The 21087-nt window shown below is 38.4% G+C and overlaps 1 protein-coding gene across 6 annotated transcripts in view; it reads left to right on the forward strand.

Annotated features, from left to right (window-relative positions):
- Window positions 1–918: 918 nt before the first annotated feature.
- The window catches only part of SCAF11 (SR-related CTD associated factor 11), a 66653-nt gene continuing 46484 nt past the window's right edge, over window positions 919–21087 (forward strand). For 4 of the 6 annotated variants that reach the window (XM_004428923.3, XM_014786389.2, XM_087442522.1 and 1 more), the window contains exon 1: window positions 919–1062. The gene's annotated coding sequence lies outside the window, so the exon portion shown is untranslated. Of the gene's footprint in view, window positions 1063–2064; window positions 2209–21087 lie in introns of those variants that run through there. The other 2 variants (XM_087442519.1, XM_087442521.1) reach the window with 1 other exon arrangement.

Consider the following 21087-nt stretch of genomic DNA (forward strand, 5'->3'; position numbering starts at 1 on the left):
CGTTAGAATAGAATAGAACGTTCCACACGGCAAGCTCCGACAAATTATTGATGAATAATCACATGTCACTATCTAACCACAGAGTGGAGGTCCTTCAAGTTAATCGCGATCAAGTTAATTTTTTGTTGTGGGAGTTAGGACATGGTGATATGCCTAGGCTCGGGGAGTCACGGTGAGGCTCGCAGTTTTTAAACGCCCCCCAGGAGGGAAGAAAGAGGTGGGCTTACAAGTTACGGACACTTCAACCTTCCCGCAGGACGACTTCAGGTGGGCAACTCTCTGGGTGAAAACTCAACCCACCGCCGAACAACACATTAACACTCTTTTCAAATATCAGATAAACATAAAGATAGGATAGCAAATGCCGTGCAAACCCCCTCACGTCCAAGTTCCCAAGAGCCTCCTTCACTTGCTCGGGCGACTCAGCCCGTACAGCCGCCAAAGCAGCGCGGACTTCAGCGCTCCAGGCAAGGCGCACGCGCACATCCCGCAGCGTGGAAAGAGGGCGGGGTCGACAGGATGTTTCCCAGAAGCCCGCGCCGCTCGCTGCCATTCTCCCTCCCGCTCACAGGCCGCGTGACGTGACTCCGCCCGCCACGTTCCTCTGTCGCAAACGGCGGTTTGCCGGCGCCCCCCTGTGGTCCCGTTGAGCGCTGCAGCCGGGGCCGCAGGGCCAGAGCGAGCGAAAAGGGAGAGTGCCGCGGGTCCTGCCGCCGCCGTCGTCACCGTAGCGCGTCGACATGTGGCGGCGCGGCTGAGCGGAGCGGAGCGGGGAGGGGTAGGGACCGCGCGGGGAGGGGAGGGAGGAGGCCAGACAAGGCGGGGGGAGGGGGAGCAGCGGTGGCGCAAGCCGCGCGGAGCAGCGCAGCCCGGGTCAGCTCCCTGCTCCGCCGCCGCCGCCGCCTGCCGCCCCGGCCGGCAGCGCCGGCGCCCCAGCGGCCCCCGGAACACCTCCAGGCGGACGAAGGAGTCCATGTTGGGGAACTTGGCGGCGGCGTGACGGGGACCTAGGGACCTGCAGTGGGGCCGCCACCGGAGCAAGCACGTCGACCTCGGCCTGAGGTAAACACGGGCCGCCCCGGGGGTGGGTGGGCTCGGGCAGCTGTCGGGCCGACGTGGGGGTTGCGGGCCGGCGCAGAGCGGAGGAGCGGGCCCGGGGCGCCGGGAGGACCGACAAAGTTTCGGAATCCCGCGCGGCCCAGGCGGCGTTCTGCGCTCGGAGGAAAGTTGCAGCTGCCTCTCGAGGCGGGGGAAGCGGCGGCGGGGAGGGCCCCCTTCCCTCTCGCTGCCCCGCGGGGGAGGCCCGGCCCCGGCCGCCGCCGCCGCCGCCTCTCTCGGCACCCCGTCCCATTTCCTCCTTGTGGCCTACCCGCCTCCCGCCGGCGAAGCCTGTCCCCGCCCGGGTGCGGGGTCCTGGGGGGGGTGTCCACGACAGAGTCGCACACACGCACCCCCTCCCTGCAGTGGAAACGTGTCCTGCCGGGCTTCCGGGCGCTCCCCGACCCCTGGGGCCGCTGCACTTGCGAGACTTTGCTTTTGTCGGTAGCGTCCGAGCCCGCTCGTGAAACCAAACTTTACTGCGCCGTGACCTCGCCGAGTGCGCGAACGGGGAAGAGCCGGCGCCGCTGAGCATCCGTGTTCACCCCATGCCCTGAATTTCAAACTTCTCCCGTCCCCACTTTTTAAATCCGTTTCCTGGGCTGACAACAAAAGGGCCGGGAGATCTAAACTTAGCTTAACCAGTCGCCGGCCCTGCTCAGACCTAGGAATTTTGAACCATTCAAGACATTTCTTACAGATTGCTGGCGGTCTTGCCATCCACACACATTTTGAAAAATTGCTTTAAAAGTAAATGCCCGATTTAAAGTACTTGATTAAAACATTCACAGATTCAAATGTTGAATTTTAAAGTGCCCCCGGTGTGTTTCGGTAGTATATTACAGTGTCCACGAGTTGAGCGTTTTTCTTTCATTCATTTTGGATTGCTTTTTAACGTCTTTGTACTACCAGTGAATTAAGATACTTAAGTAAAACTGGTCAAAAAAATTTTAATATAATGCTTTGGCTCGTAGATGCTGATCTTCGATTTTCTCAATTTGAGGATTTTCACTGAATTTTGGAAAAAGCATAATAGATGCATTTTTTTCGTTTTAAAGCAAAGGCTAATTGATGCATAGGACTACTTAGTTCAGTAGCAGAATATTGAAGGTAAAACATTCTTAAATAACTGGTGGTTTTTGTATTTTATTGGTAATTGTATTAGAATTTTGATATGTAATCAAGTCTTTTTCCAGACCATTGCTTTCTCTTTCCTGTTTCTTTGGCAGTTGGCTTAATCATCTCACTTTTTTGCTATTGGTTAAGAGCTGCAGTAAAAAGTTTGTGGGACTTTAACTTCTTGGGCAGAAGAGATGAAATTTTAAAATTGTCTTTGGGTTACTTTTCCAAAGTAAATCTGAATTTACTTTATGCAATATGAAGTTTTCTTTAATGAGCAATTCTTATCGTAGTTGCACTTTTTCACTGTAATATTTTTTGGTGCTTGCAAGTATGTTAATCATCATTACATTTTACATTCAGATAGTGATCTTTTTGCCTGAGAATTTGAGTACATTTTCAGATTTCAGTGGGGTAAGGTTTGGATGTTTGCTTATTACTCTGAGTGTATTCATGCTGTAGAGACATTCTTCAGTATGTCAAGGGAGAAGAAAACTGTAGAAGAAAATGGAAAATTGTTCCTAAATATGCTGCCTGAAACATTCATGGAGAAAATTTTAAGGAGAATTTCTTTTTTTATGTCTTTAGGTGGTGGTAATGGGGTCCGTGGGTTAAGACTGAAACTCTTCAGGGGACACTCAACTTCCTCATCCTTTGGGCACTAACCAGTGCCTAGGCAGTTTTCTTGAAAAGCTGTGCTGTAAATCAGCAGAGAGAGGACGATCAGTGCAGTTACATGATGTTCTTGATTCATCCATAGCATTCTTTAGTAATGAGTGCAGTGTTATACTACTCATCGACTTAAAACTGAATTTTTTAGACGCATCAGTGAGAGACAGTTGTAAAACCTAACTAAAGAGAGTGTCAGACATAAAAGTAACGAAAAGAGTCAGCCCTAGAATAATTTTCATTGTAAATACCCTTTAGCAAGCTCTGCCATCATCTGCCTTTGTCTTTTAGTGATGTAAATTGGATCTTGACTTTTCTTGCTCAGTGAAATAAAGAATTCTGAAAGCTAAATTCTTAAGTATATCCTCTGTCCCAAAGAATAAATTAACAGGTATGCACCTTGTCCTGCATCTGTGTGGTGATAAAGTGTTAGTAGCACTGAGTAGAGGCCAGAGACTCCAAATCATTCTGTTGCTTTTTGCAAGACTCTTCTTTGCATTGTCATTGTCATTTCTTTTTTTAAAGTTGCGGCTTTGTTAATTTGAGGTGCTTAGGCACATAAAAGTTCAATATAAAACGTGGAAACAACACCATCACCTTTCACTTGTAAAATGGTTTTCTAAAAAGTCTCCCTATGACCTTTGTTAGCCTATAGTCTTTATCGCTCAACAGCCAAAGTGATCCTGATAAAATTTATCAGATCATGTTGCTTCTTTTCTTAGAGGGCTTCCCTTCTCAGTCATAGTAAAATCCATAGTCCTTATTTTGCTCTACCAGGCTTTGAGTGTTTTGAGTCTCTTCTTCCTCTCTGACTTCATTACCTTACTCTTTCTCCAGCCACACTTCTACTCTGCTACTGAGGTTTTCTCCAACTACTCTGCATAAAACAGCGGGCTCTCTTCTGACATTTCCTAACCCTTTTTTTTTTTTTTTTTTTGGTAAGATTAGCCCTGAGCTAACATTTGTTGCCAATCCTCCTCTTTTTGCTGAGGAAGATTGGCCCTGGGCTAACATGCATGCTCATCTTCCTCCACTTTATATGTGGGATGCCTGCCACAGCCTGGCTTGATAAGCGGTGTGTAGGTCCGCGCCCGGGATCCGAACCTGTGAACCCTAGGCTGCTGAAGCAGAGCATGTGAACTTAACCACTACGCCACTGGGCTGACCCCCTCACCCCTTTTAAGCCAGATTTTTCCCTATAGCATTTATCACTTTCCAACGTACTGTATAATTTACTAACTGAAGTTTATTTTATTTTTTCTTCACTCTAATGCAAGTTCTGTGAGAACAGGATTTATCAGTTTGGGTCACTATTTTGTCCCCAAACACCTGAACAATGACGTATAGTAGGTACTTAATAAATAATGGATTAACATGCTTTCAGCTGGGAAACATTAAAAATAGTAATTGTGGTTTGAAACTTTAGATTATGCAAGTCTCAGTCTTTTGCATAAACTGCTAAGTTACTCCTGTCCATGCATTATTTTCAGTTCAGGGGTCCACATTTTTAAAGGAGGGTATGACAGAATGTGACCTTGAAACTGATTTGTCAGAATATAGAAGGAACTAAGAATGCTTGGCTAAGAATAGAGTGATATAACTACCTTACTGTTTAAAATGTTCTCATTTAGAAGCCAAATTAGACTTATTTTTGCTAGTTCCATAAGGTGGAACTAGAATTGTGGTGATACATATTGAAAGGGAAGAGGGGTGGCAAGAGTGAATGTGGGAAAATCAGTTAAGACTGTTGCAGTAGCAGTCCAGAAAAGATGAGGATAGCTTGAATTAGGGTGAGAACTGTGGAGATGGGCAAAAGTTAATGGGATTTTGTGATTAATAGGCCTCAGTTGATGGATTGAAGGTGAGGGAGAGAGAAATTTCCAAGATGACTCCTGAGTTAAATAGCTGGGTTGATGGTGGTGCCAATTAAGGACAAAGGTTCTTTTGATTCTGACATAGTGGGTTTGAAGTACATTTGGAGCTTTCAGGTAGAAATTTCTGTAGGCACTTAGATATGTGGTTCTAAAATTCAGAGGCGAGGTATGGGCTGGAAATAGAAAATTGGAGTCACTTATATAGATAGTTGAAACTATAGGTGGTATTGCCTAGGGAAGGGATTATAACTTGGAAAAAAGCAACTCTGAAACGGAATTGCAATGGCTTCTAACAACAACAACAAAAAAGAAGTTTATTGGAGGAATGTGAGCTCCCAAAGAATACTGTGAAGGTCAGAGAAGTAGGAGGTGAGTGTGGTATTACAGAAACCAAAGGAAGAGAGAGGTCAGTAGGGTTATGTGTTGATGAGAGTTGAGTAAGGTAAGAAGAGCTAAAAGATTTTTCATTGAACTTAACAACATGGAGCTCATTGGCCTTTTGAACAAGCAATATGGTAAGCTGCTTATTTTCAAACTGTTGCTCCTCTAATTACTTAACTAGATCTAAAAGTACTGTGATCATAGATCAAGAAATTATCCACCCACATTACAGAAGAGAACACTTTATCAAATGTTTACTATGTGCCAACCACTCTGTTCTAGACATTTTACATAAATTTTCATCTGATATTTTCAGCAGCCTTGCAATCTTGGGTGTACTAGTCCAGTTTACAGAAAGGAGTCCGAGAATCTAGAGAAATTAAATGACTTGCTAAAAGAGCACTTGCTAAGAATCTACATCCAAGTCCATCTGACTCTTTGGCCTTTAGTTATTCATTACATCAGTTGGCCTCCCAAACTCGAGATCAGTGCTGTCTAGTAGTAGACCTTTCTGTGATGATGGGAATGTTCTGTATCTGTGCTGCTTCCCACTACAGTAGCTGATAGTGACATGTGGCTGTTGAGCTCTTGGAATATGGCCAGTGCAACTGAGAAATGGAATAGAGGTTACTGTATTGGACAGTGCAGATATAGATCAGAAGTCATTAAGAATCCAGTAAATAATAAAGCAGAGTCTTTTCTTGTAATAAGAAGAGATAGAGAAACATTCTTCATTTGAAAGGAGTACTGTTTTGCTTATATGCTAGTTTTAGGTGCTGTAAAGGAATATGGTAGGTAACCTTTCTTTGTTTCAACAATCTCAAACTTTCAGAAAAGTTCCAAGTACAATACAAAGAACTTTTTTCCCCTGAACCATTTGAGAGTCCGTTACAGATGCATTCTCATCACCCCAAACAAGGACAGACTTTCTGTTACATAAACTATATCAAAATCAGGAAATTAACATTGCTATACTGTATTACTACTATCTGACCCTCAGACCTCATTCCAAGTTTTGCCAGATTCCATAGTAACTTCCTTTGTAACAAAAGGATCCAGTTTGGAATTTTGTGCTGCATTTAATTGTAATGTCTTTTTACACTCCTTCAACCTAGGGTTCAGTTTTTTGTTGATTTTCATGACTATGACACTTTAAAAGATTACAGTTTAGTTTTGTTGTAAAATGTCTCTTAATTTGGAATTGTCTGATATTTCCTCATGGTTGGATTCAGATTGTGCATTTTTTGGCGGGAGTATCACAGTAATGATGCTGTGTTCTCATTGCATCCTGTCAGATGGCATACGGTTTCTGTTTGTCCCATTCCTGATGATGTGCACTTTGATCACTTGATTAAGATGAAGTTTCCCAAGCTTCTTCACTGTGGAGTGGTTTTTTTCCTTCTTAGCAATTAATAAATATTTGTGGGCAAGTATTTTGAGACTGTATAAATAACGTATTTTTTATCAAACGTAGTGTTTATTTATTCACAAATTGTCCCAGCTTTTGCCAGTAAAAGCCCCTTCAAGCTAGTTTCTGTATTCTTTTGCCTTGCTTTGAGTACTTCCTTACTTTTTGACACAAGAAAATGTTGGGGCTTACCTTGTACGTACCCTCACACCATCCTGGAATCAACCATTTCTCCAAGGAGTAGTTTCTTTTGGTGAAGAAAGGTATTTAGAAACCAAGATTTGGACACTATATGTATTTCTATATTTATATGTGGAAAACCATGAGTTAGTACCAGTTTCTCCAGTTTCAATCCACAGTGTTTTAGTTTTCTCCCTTTCCAAATTTATGACTCCCTTCTCTTACGAGGAGAAACCTGGCTCTTCGTGTATTTACTTATATGATCAATTCCCAGTAAGTAGCCAATTTCCCATTGCCACTGCTGCTCCCACCCCCTTGTTGCATAACATTTTCACTCTATTTAGACTCACACACCTTGTTCCAGGATGCATTCCCCTCACTCCAGGCTTCTCAGATACCTCATGCTGAATGTCAGCATTTTGCTTGTGTTGCAGTACCTTACTCGGGGCTCCCTCACCATTCCTCATATGGATACCTTGCTCACTTACTTGGGTTCCGGCAACGCCAGGCAGAATAGTAGCATGCAGACATGTTCTTTTAAAGATTATACTTACTTGTTTTTATAAAAGATTATTACACCAAAAATTTTAGTGAAAATTAGTGATCAAATATGTTCTCGACTTTTTAAATTTAAACCTTCTTGAGGGCCAGCCCCATGGCGTAGCGGTTAAGTGCATGCGCTCTGCTGCTGGTGGCCCAGGTTTGGATCCCGGGCGCACACCGATGCACCGCTTGTCAGGCCATGCTGTGGCGTCGTCCCATATAAAGTAGGGGAAGATGGGCATGGATGTTAGCCCAGGGCCAGTCTTCCTCAGCAAAAAGAGGAGGATTCGCACGGATGTTAGCTCAGGGCTGGTCTTCCTCACAAAAAAACAAAAAATAAAAATAAATAAATGAAATAAATAAAAAAAAACTCTTGAGATTCTCACATCTCTATGAGTGATAAAACTAATCTTCCTTATTTTCCTTTTTACCCTAGAGTTCTTAGATGTACTTTGAGTGGAGTCTTTTTAACATAATTTTGACAGTAAGGTAAAAATTAGCTCAGTTTTTTTGTATATAGGCTTTGGAGTCAGTCATATCTGGCTTTGAGTTCTGGTTGTCCCATATACTGATTGTCGCCTTTTATAGGTGACTGAATCAGTGTCCCAGTTTCTTCACCTATTTTAATTTTAAGTAACATTTACCCAGCTAACTCCATCTCTGTGTTTCATACCTGTAAGTTAGCTCTGTTAACAGTGAGTGATTTTCAAGCCTTTTAATGCAGTGTTGTAGTGTTCGATGTTGGTGGTGTTTTAATTTTTAAAATGCACTGTAATATGGTATTTTGAAGGTTAAATGTTCCAAGGTGTGCCAGAGTATTTTGCCTGACATAAAGTAGGCACTCTCCCTACACATAATCCTGTGCTCTAGGTTTGTTGATATCTGTGTCTGTTAGGTCTGGGGATGGAACATGACCTTTGCCCTTGTGGAGCTGAGTGCTCATCAGGCCTTCTTTATTGCTCCCCAATGTTCTTTCATTTTTTCTAACTAGTTTTAAAAAGTATAGTTTTAACTATACTTTCCTCTCTTCCCCCACGTTCTGCTGTTGCATTATCTTCAAAACCCGCAATTTAAGCATCTCAGAAACTCCTCTCAAAGTAGGTAAATGGGAGAGAGGTGGACTTTTCCTTAGTGATTCTCTACGTTTTACAAAACACAGTTTAAGTCCTATCTTGGACTTAAACTTTAAGTCTCTTTGCATTCTGGTTCATAATTATGTCTTTGCCCTTATCTCCTGTTGCTGTCCTAAATGCATTCTTTCTGACTAAATTAGTCCTGAAAAATACCTGTACCTAGTATTTGGCACTTAGTATATGTTATCTTTTTCATCTTTTATATCCTATTTCTCCAACTCTACTTTTTGCAACAGGAAGGGGTATGGTGTTTTAATCTATCTTTGTATTCCAATGTCAGGTTCAATACCCTGACCACAGTAGTAGTTCAGCTGCTTAAAGTAAACAAAAACAGAAATATAAACATTAAAAAGAGCAACCACAGCAACACTGCTTTGAAAATTCTCTGGGATCAGTGAAACCACTTACAAAGGATACATGATGTGTTATTGTAAATATACTTGTAACACTATTTTGTATCCCTAGATGGTCAATAAAATTGTTTCTTTAAACTACTGTTCTAATGGAGAATAAAATATTAATAACTTAAATAAAAGTTTGTAAGCTGTCATTCACCTGAAAACCTTATCATAGAAAAGCCTTCGGATAGGACAGTTTTAATGTGTTAGACCATATTTCTTTAGGAATTGTTGTACATGTCCAGTTATTTAGACATCAACGTGAGTAATGTGAGGGAGATGCATGAAACAGAATATAGCTTTATTGTTTCAAAACTGCTGCAGAACTAGATAAAACTAAAACTGAACATGAAGGAGAAACAAATCCAGTCAAGCTCTTAAAAGAATTTTAAAATATATTTCATATAACATAGCCACTCTTCCTTTCTTTGATTATTATTTGCATGGCATATCCTATTCCGTACTTTTGTTTTAACCTACATATGTCTTTATATTTAAAGTGAGTTTCTCGTAGACAGCATGTAATTCAGTTCAGTCTTGTTAAAAATCCAATCTGACAATCTCTTTTAATTGATGCGTTTATTTACATTTAATGTAGTTATCGATTGAATATGCTCCTTTGTTCCCCATTTCCTGTCTTTTTTGGATTATATGAATATATTTTCATATTCTACTTTAAATTTATCTATTGGCCTTTTGACTATATCTTTTTGCATTATTTTTTAGTGGTTGCCTTAGGTCTGCTCTTGACAGCTTGAAATGTGGCTAGTTTGAATTGAGATGTGCTGTAAATGTGAAATACACACCAGATTTCAAAGACTTACTACCACAAAAAAGAATGTAAAATGTCTCATTTAATAAATTTCTTATTGATTACGTGTTGAAATGTTAATATTTGGACATATTGGGTTAATAAAATATATTAAATTGATTTTATCTGTTTTAAGTTTTAAAATGTGGCTACCAGAAAACTAAAAATTACATATGTGGCTAACATTATATTTCTATTGAACAGTGCTACCTTAGGGATTATAATATATATACCTAAACATTCACAGTCTACTTAGAGTTAATATTTACCACTTGAGGTAAATGTAGAAGCCATATACTGCCCCCAGTGACCTTTATGTTATAGTTGTCACATGTATTACGTATCCATGCAATGAAAACCCCACCAGACAGCTATGTAATTTTTGCTTTTAATAATCATGCATTTTTTTTAAAGAACTTAAGAGGAGAAAAATACTTAGCTATTTACTATTTTTCTTGTTCTTTGTTATTGAAATTTCAGGTTTCTTTCTGGTGTCATTTCTCTTCATCCTGAAGAACTTCGTTTAGTATATCTTTTAAAGTAGTCCTGCTGGTGATAAATTCTCTTTGTTTTTCTTAACTGAAAATGTCTTTTCCACTTTCATTTCTTTTTTTTTTTTTTTTTTTTTTGCTGAGAAGGATTCGCCCTGAGCTAACGTCTGTTGCCAGTCTTCCTCTTTTTTTGCTTGAGCAAGATTAGTCCTGAGCTAACATCTGTGCCAGTCTTCCTCTACTTTGTATATGGGTCGCCACCACAGCATGGCTGACAAGTGGTGTAGGTCTCTGCCCAGGATCCGAACTCACGAACCTGAGACGCCGAAGCAGAGCACACTCAGCTTAACCACTATGCCACGGGGCTGGCCCCTCCACTTTCATTTCTGATGGATTTCTACACTGGATATAGAATTCTGGGTTAACAGTTCTTTAGCACTAAAGATGTCTTGCTCTCTTCTTGGATTCCGTTGTTTCTGATAAGTTTACGGTAATTCAAATCATTAATTTCCTCTGTGCTACGTTTCTCTGTCTAAAGATTTTTTTCCTTTATCTTTGCTGTTCTTCAATTGATTATGATTTGTCTGGGCATGTTTTTCTTTCTTTTTTAGTTAATCATATTTGGTGTGCTCTGGACTTGGTGAATTTTGAAATTTGTGCCTTTTACCAAGTTTGGGAGGTTTTGAACATTGTTTCTTCAGATATTTTTTCCTGTGCCAAATCTCTCCAGATATTTTTTCCTGTGCCAAATCTCTCCTCTCTTTTTCTGGAACTCAGATGACACAAATGGACTTTTGGATGTTGTCCACAGGACCCTGATACTTTTCATTTTCCTTCCGTCTTTTGTTTCTCTGTTCTTCAGATTAGATCATTTCTATTGATGTATCTTCACATTTTCTGACTCATTCCTTTGCATTTCCATTCTGTTATTGAGACTTTATTTCAGACATTGTATTTTTCAGTTCTAAAATTTCCATTCGTTTTTTTTATAGTTACTTTTTCTTTGCTGAGAACCTCTGTCCATTCATTTCAGAAGTGTTAATTTTCTCCATTGAGCATTGTGTGTGTGTGTGTGTGTGTGTGTGTGTGTGTGTGTGTGTGTAGTTTAGAACTATGCCTGACAAATAAAAAGTGCTGAGTAAATATTACCTATGGTGGTTGTACATATACATAAGTCATTCATTCAAAGCTGTTTGTTGGGCACTCGTTTGAAGGCATGGTTCTGGATTCTGGTAACATAGTGACCAAGGCAAATAACAGCTTAACAATTTTGCAGTCATTTGAATCATTAAGAGTGTTACCGCTTCTCATTGTTTGAATACTTTTAATATCTAATGACTTGTATTTTAATATTTGTTTTATTTTCTGGCAAAGGGCTAGTGAGTTCCAATCCTACTATTTACCACTGGCTTTGTGATCTTGGACAAGTTACTTAATTTCATTGTATGTAAAATGGAGATACCTCCTTCACAAAATACTATAAGAGTTAAATGAAATAACTTAGGACTTGTCAGAAGGTAATAGTTAGAAATAGTACGAAAAGCATACCCAATAGTCCAACTCTTGGGGCATCTGAAGCATTTGTAATAAGATTACATTAGGAGAGAATCCTAATATCTGCCTGTGCCTGATATTAATGTAGAAGAGTGGTTTTTCCCCTAAGTTTTCATAGTATGTAATAATGTGTTTCCAGATTAGAATAGTAGTGTTTCATAGGAGTAAGATTATGAAATGCTACTTCAAATTATGTGTAAAATACTCACTTGAGAACACATTGATTCTATACTTATGGAATATAATAAAATTGTATTTATCTCTGTCTGAGATAACTACCTAGGATGAGTTGAAGAAATTTGATAATAAGCATAGCTAGAGTAAAGAGAGTGGATGTCCTGTTTACTACAAAAACAATTGCTTTTTTTTCAATATTAGTTTTGCTATGGCAACTTGTATCAATTTAAAAGGGATTAGTACGAAGAAAGTGGCATTTCTTGAGGAACCAAAGAGTGACATTTAGCATCTGTGCAAAAAGTTGAAGATGTAATTTCTGGAGTTGAAACTCTGTAATGTAAGGTTTCTAAATCTTACATTTTAAATAGAACAGAGTGGTATTTTAGAAGCAATGTTTTGAACATTGTCCTTTTTTTCCCTATTGTCATAGGTGAAATCCATTTCCATTCCTTTATAACAAGCATTTGTATGTGGTCATTTTTTGTCACTAATTCCTCTTCTTTAGTTCTTCGGATTTGTTTGTTTATTTGCAAGTGTTTCCTATGCCATACATAATTTTCCCATCTTTTTTGGGAGGTGGGTGGACAGAGATTGCCATTTCAGTTCAGTCTTTCCAAGGTCGACTAAAGGTTAAAATAAAGATACTGTTGATGGTTTTCCTGTTTGGGGTTAGAAGAAAAGGATTAGAAGACATCAGTTCTTCCTCTACTTCCATACTTCCATCCAGGAAGCCTTTCTTCTTCTCTTGGCTATTTTGCTTGCCAGATTTGAGGGTACAGTGCTGTTGATCCCAAGGGCTCCTGTAGTTCTCTCGAGAGGTTTGCTTGTGAGATGAGTCTCTAACATCTCACTGTTCTTCTGCTTTCTGTCTCTAATAGACATGAGGGCTTAATCTTCTAAATATAAACTCTACTTTTCCACACTTGTTAACTCTTCCTTTCAAGGGACCTGTAATAGGCCTTGAGGAATTGCTGATGGAAAGAAACAAAAAATATAAGAGCTTTAGATTTTCCGTTGCCATTTAAATTAGTTATGTCCTCGTGGTTTAGTAAAAGGGGAAGAGAAAATGGAGATGAGGATCTCCAGGACAAATGAAGATAACATAATCAACTCTTTCCATTTCCTTCTCCATACTTGAAGCAGGAGTGGAGTTATCAGACAAGAATTGCGTAAATGTATATTAAAATTATTAGAGGACATATAACATGCTACTGTTCCGTAATAGTTTCTCATTGGGGAAATAATGGAAGCCTGTCATATATTACGATTTCTTTATCAAACTCCCTGTGTTAAACTATCTAGGCACACAGAAGACACTCATTTTTCTTTTTTAAAATAAAGTATTGCATTGTAGTTATATTCTTCTCATAGAGTGCACAACTGTCACATAAGAGCGTAACCCAGCTGGGAGCCAACTGTAGTGTCTGTCTTCCCCCAAACAATGAAAAACTGGTCAGCTCCATATCATCACTAGGGTCTTGGAACTGATCTGTTTCTACAACACTGCCTTAGAATTTAGTGGGGTTTGTAAAATCGTGCATGTTGCTTTTAATCGCTGTGTCTCCACAGGCTATAGATATGTGCTGTCTTTCAGATTTTATAGATATGTGTTTTTCTGTCAGACCTTTCAGTGCTATAGAAATGCAGGAACCAGAGAGAAAATTCAAATACCTCATCTCAAGCTCATCTGTGGCTATGTAATTTAGATGGCCTCTCTCTGTTGGCAATAGTGTAGAACTATTGGAAAAACTGAGGCTATGAAGTTGTCAGTGAAAAAGTACCTTTGTTGAAAACATTAACAGTTTATATTCTAGCCCATAATTGCTCTATCATGTTAGTCTTTACTTTTAAAAACATTTTTAAATTTTATTAACATATAGTAAAATTGACCCTTTTTTGGGTGTGTAGTTCTGTGAATTTAATACCTGTATAGGTTTATATTACCACCACCAGAGTCAGGATTGAGAATGGTTCCATCACCCCAAAAAACCTCCCTCATGCTATCTTTGTAGTCAAACCCACCCCTAACCCAGGCAACCGCTGGTAACAGTTCTTCATCATTACAGTTTTGACCTTTTGAGAACGTCATATAAATGCTATTGTGTAGCATGTAAACTTTTGAGACTGGCTTTTTTCCTTCAGTATATTGCCTTTAAGATTCATCTAAATTGTTTAATGAAACACTAATCCAGTCCTTTTTATGGCTGAATAGTATTCCATTGTATGGGTGAATGTACCATAGTTTGTTTATTTTGATGAAATCCAGTATATCAGTTTGTTCTTGTCTTGGACTATCTTTGTCTGATTTTGTATCAGGGTAATGTTGGACTCAGAAAATGAGTTGGGAAGTATTTCTCTTCCGTTTTCTGGAAGAGGTTTTGTTGAACTGGTGTTATTTCTTCTTTAAATGTTTAGTAAAATTCACCAGGGAAATTATCTGGGCCTGGAGATTTCTTTTTTGGAAGACTTTTTAACTACAAATTCAATTTCTTTAGTAGTACTAGAGCTATTCAGTGCTATTTGACTTAGTCTTGCTATAGGTTTAAATTTTATTGATCTTTTCAAAGAACGAGCTTTTGGTTTCATTGATTTTTCTGTTTTCAATTTCATTGATTTCTGCTCTCTTTATTTCCTTCCTTTTGTCTACTTTGTATATATTTTGCTCAGATCATTGATTTGAGACCTTTTCTGATATAAGCATTTTAATGCTGTAATGCTTTTGCTGCATCTCACATATTTTGACTATTGATACATTTGGATTTAGATCTACCATTTTATTTTCTGTTTGTTTTCATTGTTTTTGTCCTTTTGTAACCTCTTTCTTTGGGTTATTTGAACATTTTTTAGTATTCCCTTTTAATTTATTGTGTTTTTGCCTATATGTAATTTTTTTAGTTGTTGCTCTAGGGATGATGGTATACATATATTTTCAGTCTTCTTAGAATCAATATTTTATGACTTCAAGTGAAGTATAGAAACCTTACCACCATGTAGGTCCTTTTACGCTTCCCTCTTTATGTTGTAGTTGTCTTGTGTTACATCTACATATATTGGAAATCTTATTAGAAAGTGTTGTAATATTTGTGCTTTTTTTGTGTGTGTGTGTGAAGAAGACTAGCCCTGAGCTAATATCTGTTGCCCATCCTCCTCTTTTTGCTGAGGAAGATGAACCCTGGGCTCACATCCATGCCCATCTTCCTCTACCTTATATGTGGGACACCTGCCACAGCATGGCTTGATAAGCACTGTGTAGGTCCATGCCCAGGATCCAAACCTGCAAACCCTGTTGAAGCGGAGTGTGCGAACTTAACCACTGCGCCACCGGGCTGGCCCTGTAATATGTGCTTTAATTGCCAAACATGTTTTAAAGAATTCAAGAGGACAACAGTTACTTATATTTACTCAGATATTTACCCTTCTGTTGTTCTTCCATCATTCCTCGTGTTCTGTTTCCTCTGACTGAAGAACTTCGTTTAGCAGTTCTTTTATAGCTGGCAACTAACTTTTATAGTTTTCCTTCAACTGAAAAGTCTTTTATTTCACATTCATTCCTTAAGGATAATTTTGCTAGATTGAGGATTCTAGGTTTACAGTTCTTTTCCATTTTAGCACTTTAAGAATGTTGTTCCACTTCCTTCTGGCCTATATAGTTTCTGATGAGAAATCAGTAGTTAGTCAAATCATTAACCTGTCTTCCCTTCATAAGTAATGCATTGTTTTTGCAATGTGTTTGCAGGATTCCTCCTTTGTAGTTTTCAGCAATTTGACTGTGATGCATCCAGGCATGGATTTCATTGGAATTAACTTGTTGGGGGTTTGTGAGCTTCTTGAATCTAGAGATTTCTGTCTTTCACCAAATTTGGAAGGTCTAGCCGTTATTTCTTCTTCTTTTTTTTGCACTGCACTCATTTTCTTCTTCTTGGGCTCTTGACCTGAATATTAGGGTTTTGGTATTGTCCCACAGGTCTCTGAGACGCTAATAATTTCTTTTCAATATTTTTTCCCTCTGTTGTTCAAATTGGGTAATTTCTATTGATTTATCTTCAAGTTCACTGACTTTCCATTCTGCTATTGAGTCCAGTGTATTTTATATTTTATTTACTGCATTTTTCAGTTCTAAAATTTCTATTTGGTAGTTCTCTATATCTTCTGTTTCTTTGCTGTGACTTTCTAGCTTCCCATTTGTTTCAAGAGTATTTGCTCTTACTTGTTGAAGCATTTTTATACCTGCATTAAAATCTTTGTCAAATAATTCACCCAGTGCTCTAATATCTGTGTCATCTTGGTGTTGGTTTCTGTTGGTTGTCTTTTCCCATATGAGTTTGAGATTTTCCTGCTTCTCTCTATGCCACGTAATTTTGGATTATGTCTTGGACATTTTGAGCATTATGTTGTATGACTTAGTGTCTTGTTTAAATGCTATGGAGAATGTTGATATTTTTGTTTTGGCAGGCAGTTGATTCTGTTGGGTTCAGGCCACAAGTTCCAGCCAGTTTTCTGTAGGTTGTAGTTTTAATCTCAGTTCTGTTTTCAAAACCTTTGCAGTACTATTTGGATTTTTTCCATGTGTGTACTATCCAGTAGCCAATCTGTGACCTGCATGGGTGTTTATCCCTTATTTTAGTTTTCCAAGTCTGTGGTCTGCTGCTTAAGGTTAAGTCTATATATATGTAGCTCAAGGGTGAGCCAGGAGTTCATAAACAACTTACATGTATGTAATTTAATCTTTCCAATGACTGAAGTGGTTGCTGCTCTATCTCCATTTTATAGATGAGGAAACAAGCTTAAGAGGTAAGGGTCACCCAACTATTGACAGACTAGTTGAGGTTTGAACCTAGGCACTTTTTTTCTAAAACCTATCCTAAAGGGACATTTCTGTCTCTATACTGAAGAGGACTAGTATTAAATTTTTAGCACCAAATATGCAGGTGAAGGATATTCTGAACAAAAATATGTCAAGATAGCCCACTTGAAGGAAAGAAGTCTACTTACAAAGTCTGGTAAAATGGTCATACAGTGGAAATCAGGTAAGAAAAATAAACTTTGAGAGCATTTTGCAAGGGATTAAAAAGTCAACAGTGATATATCACAATCAGGAGTTAGTTGATTATGTAGCAGAAAAGCTGGAAAGGAAATAACTGTCAAGCTGAAGGAGTTAATTGCCTTACCCTTACTCTGAAGTGAATAAGTTGAAGGCACTAGAGCAAATATCTGTGCTGGTTTTAGCTAGATTGATAAAATAAATGTAGATAAATAAAAAAAAATCACATAGCCTTCAGGGAGTTTTAAAGGAACTCAAGGACAGCATTGCAGAACTGTTGACTCAAATGTGTAATAAGTAGCTGTTGTGCCAGAGTACAAGTTGAATACAAATGTAGATAGATGCCTGTACTTAAGAAGGCTTGAGGCACCTTCTGCAATGAGAGTGAGCCACATCTTCAAACTAGGCAATCTTCTATAGTCTTTAATAGGGTTGGCAAACTTTTTCTGAAAAGGGCCAGGTTGTGATTATTTTAGGCTGTGGAAAGTGTATGGTTTCTGTCGCAGTTATTCAACTTTGCCATTGTAGTGTAAAAGCAGCCATAGGCAATATGTAAAGGAATGAGCATGGCTGTGCTTCAACAAAACTTTATTTACAAAAACACTCAGCCGGTTTTTCCACCACTGGCCTATAATAATGGATAGTATCCTTACCTAGACATCAGTTAAAAGTAGCCTTGTTTATGATTTTTCCAAGGGAAAATAACATTCTTAGAGGGAGGATCAAATTTTTGAGTAGATTATTGGGAGGCATTTAATGGTTTTATTTAAGACTGAGATTGGGATGGAAGATCCTGCATTAATAGTAATGGTTAACATTTGAATGCTTATTATTGCTAGACAATGTCATAAGCACAGGTTTGCCTGAAACCAGTGCCCAAGTCATTAGCACTGAAATATACTACTCGTACCTTGCTGAATGCCCCCTGTTTTTTAATGTTTTTGGACAGAGGGTTGAATTTGGGGACTGGTTTCTCTTGGATAGAGGATTGGAAATAAGGATAAAGGGCTTAAAAAAGGATGAAGAGGAATAGACTACCTAGAGAGGTTCTGGGAGTCAATGTGGATTCTTTGAACACTTTAGCCGTATGAATCAATATAGTATTTAGCGTGTTCATGAAGTGTGCTTTGTCCTTGGCTTAAGTATGCCCAACATAGGGACAGTTCTTGCTTTCCCAGTACGCCTTTGATTCAACCCTGGCTCCCATTTATCATATCAGTGCCTTTATAGCTATGGCAGAGTCTGTAATGGCAGGATTGGGTTTGGGAGTGGGATGGGAAATAGAGTTAAACTTCCTCATGGCCATCATATGTCCCTCTTTCTCTCTCTTTGTACCTAAAGGGTCTGATTGTACCCTTTTGACAAAGTATTAGTAGACTTGATCAATTTAGTGGTTACTCATAAACGTCGATTTGTATTTTTTCAGTCCTGTATTTGCCTTTGTCTTTCACTTTTGTCTAGGGAAAACAAAGAAATTGAGCAAGCAACAATTTTATTACCCTTCCTTGTTTTTCTGGTCTTACTAGCAGTAATAATAGTGATAATAATAAAGCCATTTATTGCGTTGCAGTGAAGTTGAGATTTGAATCTAAGTCTGTTGGACTCTAACATTTGTAGTATTAAGTAGGATCTTTGTATCTTTAGATACCATAGGCTTGCTTGAAGGACAGTAGGAGGAAGCAAGGAGAGGGAGTTTTGAAGTGAACCGGAAAGGAAAGGAGTTCTGTTTTGTAGTAGATGGAAGGAAACAGACTTTGGAAGAGAAAAATATGGGGAGAAAGGAGGAAGGGTAGGAATTTTTAAACAGAGCTAGCCAAGGCTAAGAAAGTTTAGTTCTCATTATCAGGAACCTCTGGTCCCTCCTCTGATCCCTTGAAGCTTGAAGTGCCTCAGCAACTGCTACAGTAGAAAATATATTGTTAGCATCCAAGTATAACTTGAAACAGTTTTCTTTTATAAAGGGTGATAGTTATATCCTAGAGCTGCGCTATCCAGTACAGTAGCCAGTAGCCACATTGGACCACTTAAATTTAAATTAAAACAGATAAAAAATTTAGTTCCTCACTTGCGCTAGCTGTGTTTCAAGTGCTTGATAGAACAGTTCTCTATTGGGCAGCACTGTTCTAGAGAACTGAACTGTCTTATACACTACTGTTACTTGAATGCACTGTAATGAATGGCCTGGGATTCTCACTTCCATATATTCCAGGGTTTGTATGGGAAAATGAGTTTTGAGTTCCTGAAAACTGATTTGTACCAATGCTTTTTTTCATTCCAAATTCTAAAAGTCAATGGCTTTTATGATAAATAAAATTTTAAAATTAGGTCATTCTTCCCAAACTGTTTTGTGAACGTATTTGAAATAGAATTTCTAATACGTAACAGAAACAATAGATAATGAAATAGAAAAGAGCAACCTGAAACATAGAAGCACTTTAAGATGTTGTATTAGGGATAACAGACTTAAAGATATTTTAGTTTGGAAAGGTAGAACCTGGGAAGAGACATTAAAGATTGAAATTTTTGAATTAAAATCATCTGAAAAGTAAGCAGAGTTTACTTAAAATCTAGAATGAACATGTATTCTTTGAAATTTATTTGAGGTAAACCAAAATTAAAAGAAAATTCAATTTGGCTTATAGATAATTAACTTACAAAACTTATTAGTGGACTAAGTAGTACTAATAAGTAGTCTAGGTAGAATATGACTTATGATTATAGAGTCATATATAGTTAATATCATGAAATTGGATTATATCTGAGTTTTCAGGTAACCACAAGAAAGGATAGTCCTGCCCACCCAGGTTATCTCTTAGGTCTTTTATTGACCACAAATTACTGGCTAGGACCATGAATCTATATTGTATTCCTATGCTCCTGTTACTGGAAATTCAAAGCAAAACTGGTATTAGAAATCCTAGATTCTTAGATTAAAAACTGGAGTCGAGGCAGATAGAACAGATAAACATGAAAAAGTTATAAGTTTATAAATTGCTGAGCTGAAACTTGTGACTGTTATCTAGTGAAGTGCTACACGCTGTTCATTTTGAAATAATAAACTGGTAATGTAGCATAATCATTTTAGGTATGGAAAGAGTTAATACATGATATGTTCAAGAAGAAGTACGCAACTTCTAAAAATTTGGAATGCTTGAACAGTTTTTTAAGCAGATTTCTAACATAAGAAAAAGCAGTCTGTAACTTGATTGAATTCTTTTAGTTTCTCAGGGATAAATTGTTGCTTATGTACTTCATTGCATGAGTGAAAATAGAGAAGACAGTATTTATTGTAACATTAATTGTAAATTATAATTAATATATTAAGGTATAAATATAAGCTTAATATTCTTAAGGGAGGAAATGTGAAAATAGCATAGATTAGACTATCCAATAGGGCATAAATTATTTAGCTATATACAGGGATGGTATATTGCATCTTCTGAAAACTTCCTAGGTTTTTAAAATATTGTGCTGATTTTCAAATTGGTGTTTTCTCACATTGAATCAACTCCAACTTAGATGTTTTTTATTCAGATATTTAGGATAATGGGGGAGATAGTATGGTATGAATTTCTGCAAATAAAGAATTACACTCAATTATAGATCATACAGGAGCACAGTATGACTCTAAAATCAACTAAGTTGGGAAGTTGTCTAGAGTACTGTTTCACAGGCTTTAATGTACATGTGAATGATGTACAGATCTTGATAAAATGCAGATTTTTAATTCACTGGGTCTGGGTGGTGCCTGGGTATCCTGTAATTGTAACAGGTTCCCATGTGATATTGATATTGTCCTGAGTGAATATCAAGTAGAGTAACCTGTGACTATCTGAATATTTCTAAAGTAATCTTCTGTTTCAGCAATTCCATTGTTCTGGTAGCTCAGGTCAAAATACTTGAGAATTATCCTGGACTCTTGCTCTCTAGCACATAACCCACAATCTGTCAGCAAATCCCGATGGCCGTATTTTGAAAACACGCTGGAATGTGAACACTTTTCATCACCCTTGCTACTACTCTGGTACAAGCTACTGTCATCTCCTGCCTAGATTATCGCAGTAGTCTCCTTGCTGGCCTCTGCTTTTTCCTTTGCCTCCTCCTCTGCTTAAAACTCTCTACTGGCTCATCTGACTCAAAGAAGCCAATGTATTTCCCTTAGCCTATAAGGGGTTGCGTGATCTTACGTTCTGTTACCTCTCTGTCCTCA

The sequence above is a fragment of the Ceratotherium simum genome, chromosome 17 (genome assembly GCF_057802395.1).
Source record: "Ceratotherium simum simum isolate JZ-2026a chromosome 17, ASM5780239v1, whole genome shotgun sequence".
NCBI lineage: Eukaryota > Metazoa > Chordata > Mammalia > Perissodactyla > Rhinocerotidae > Ceratotherium > Ceratotherium simum.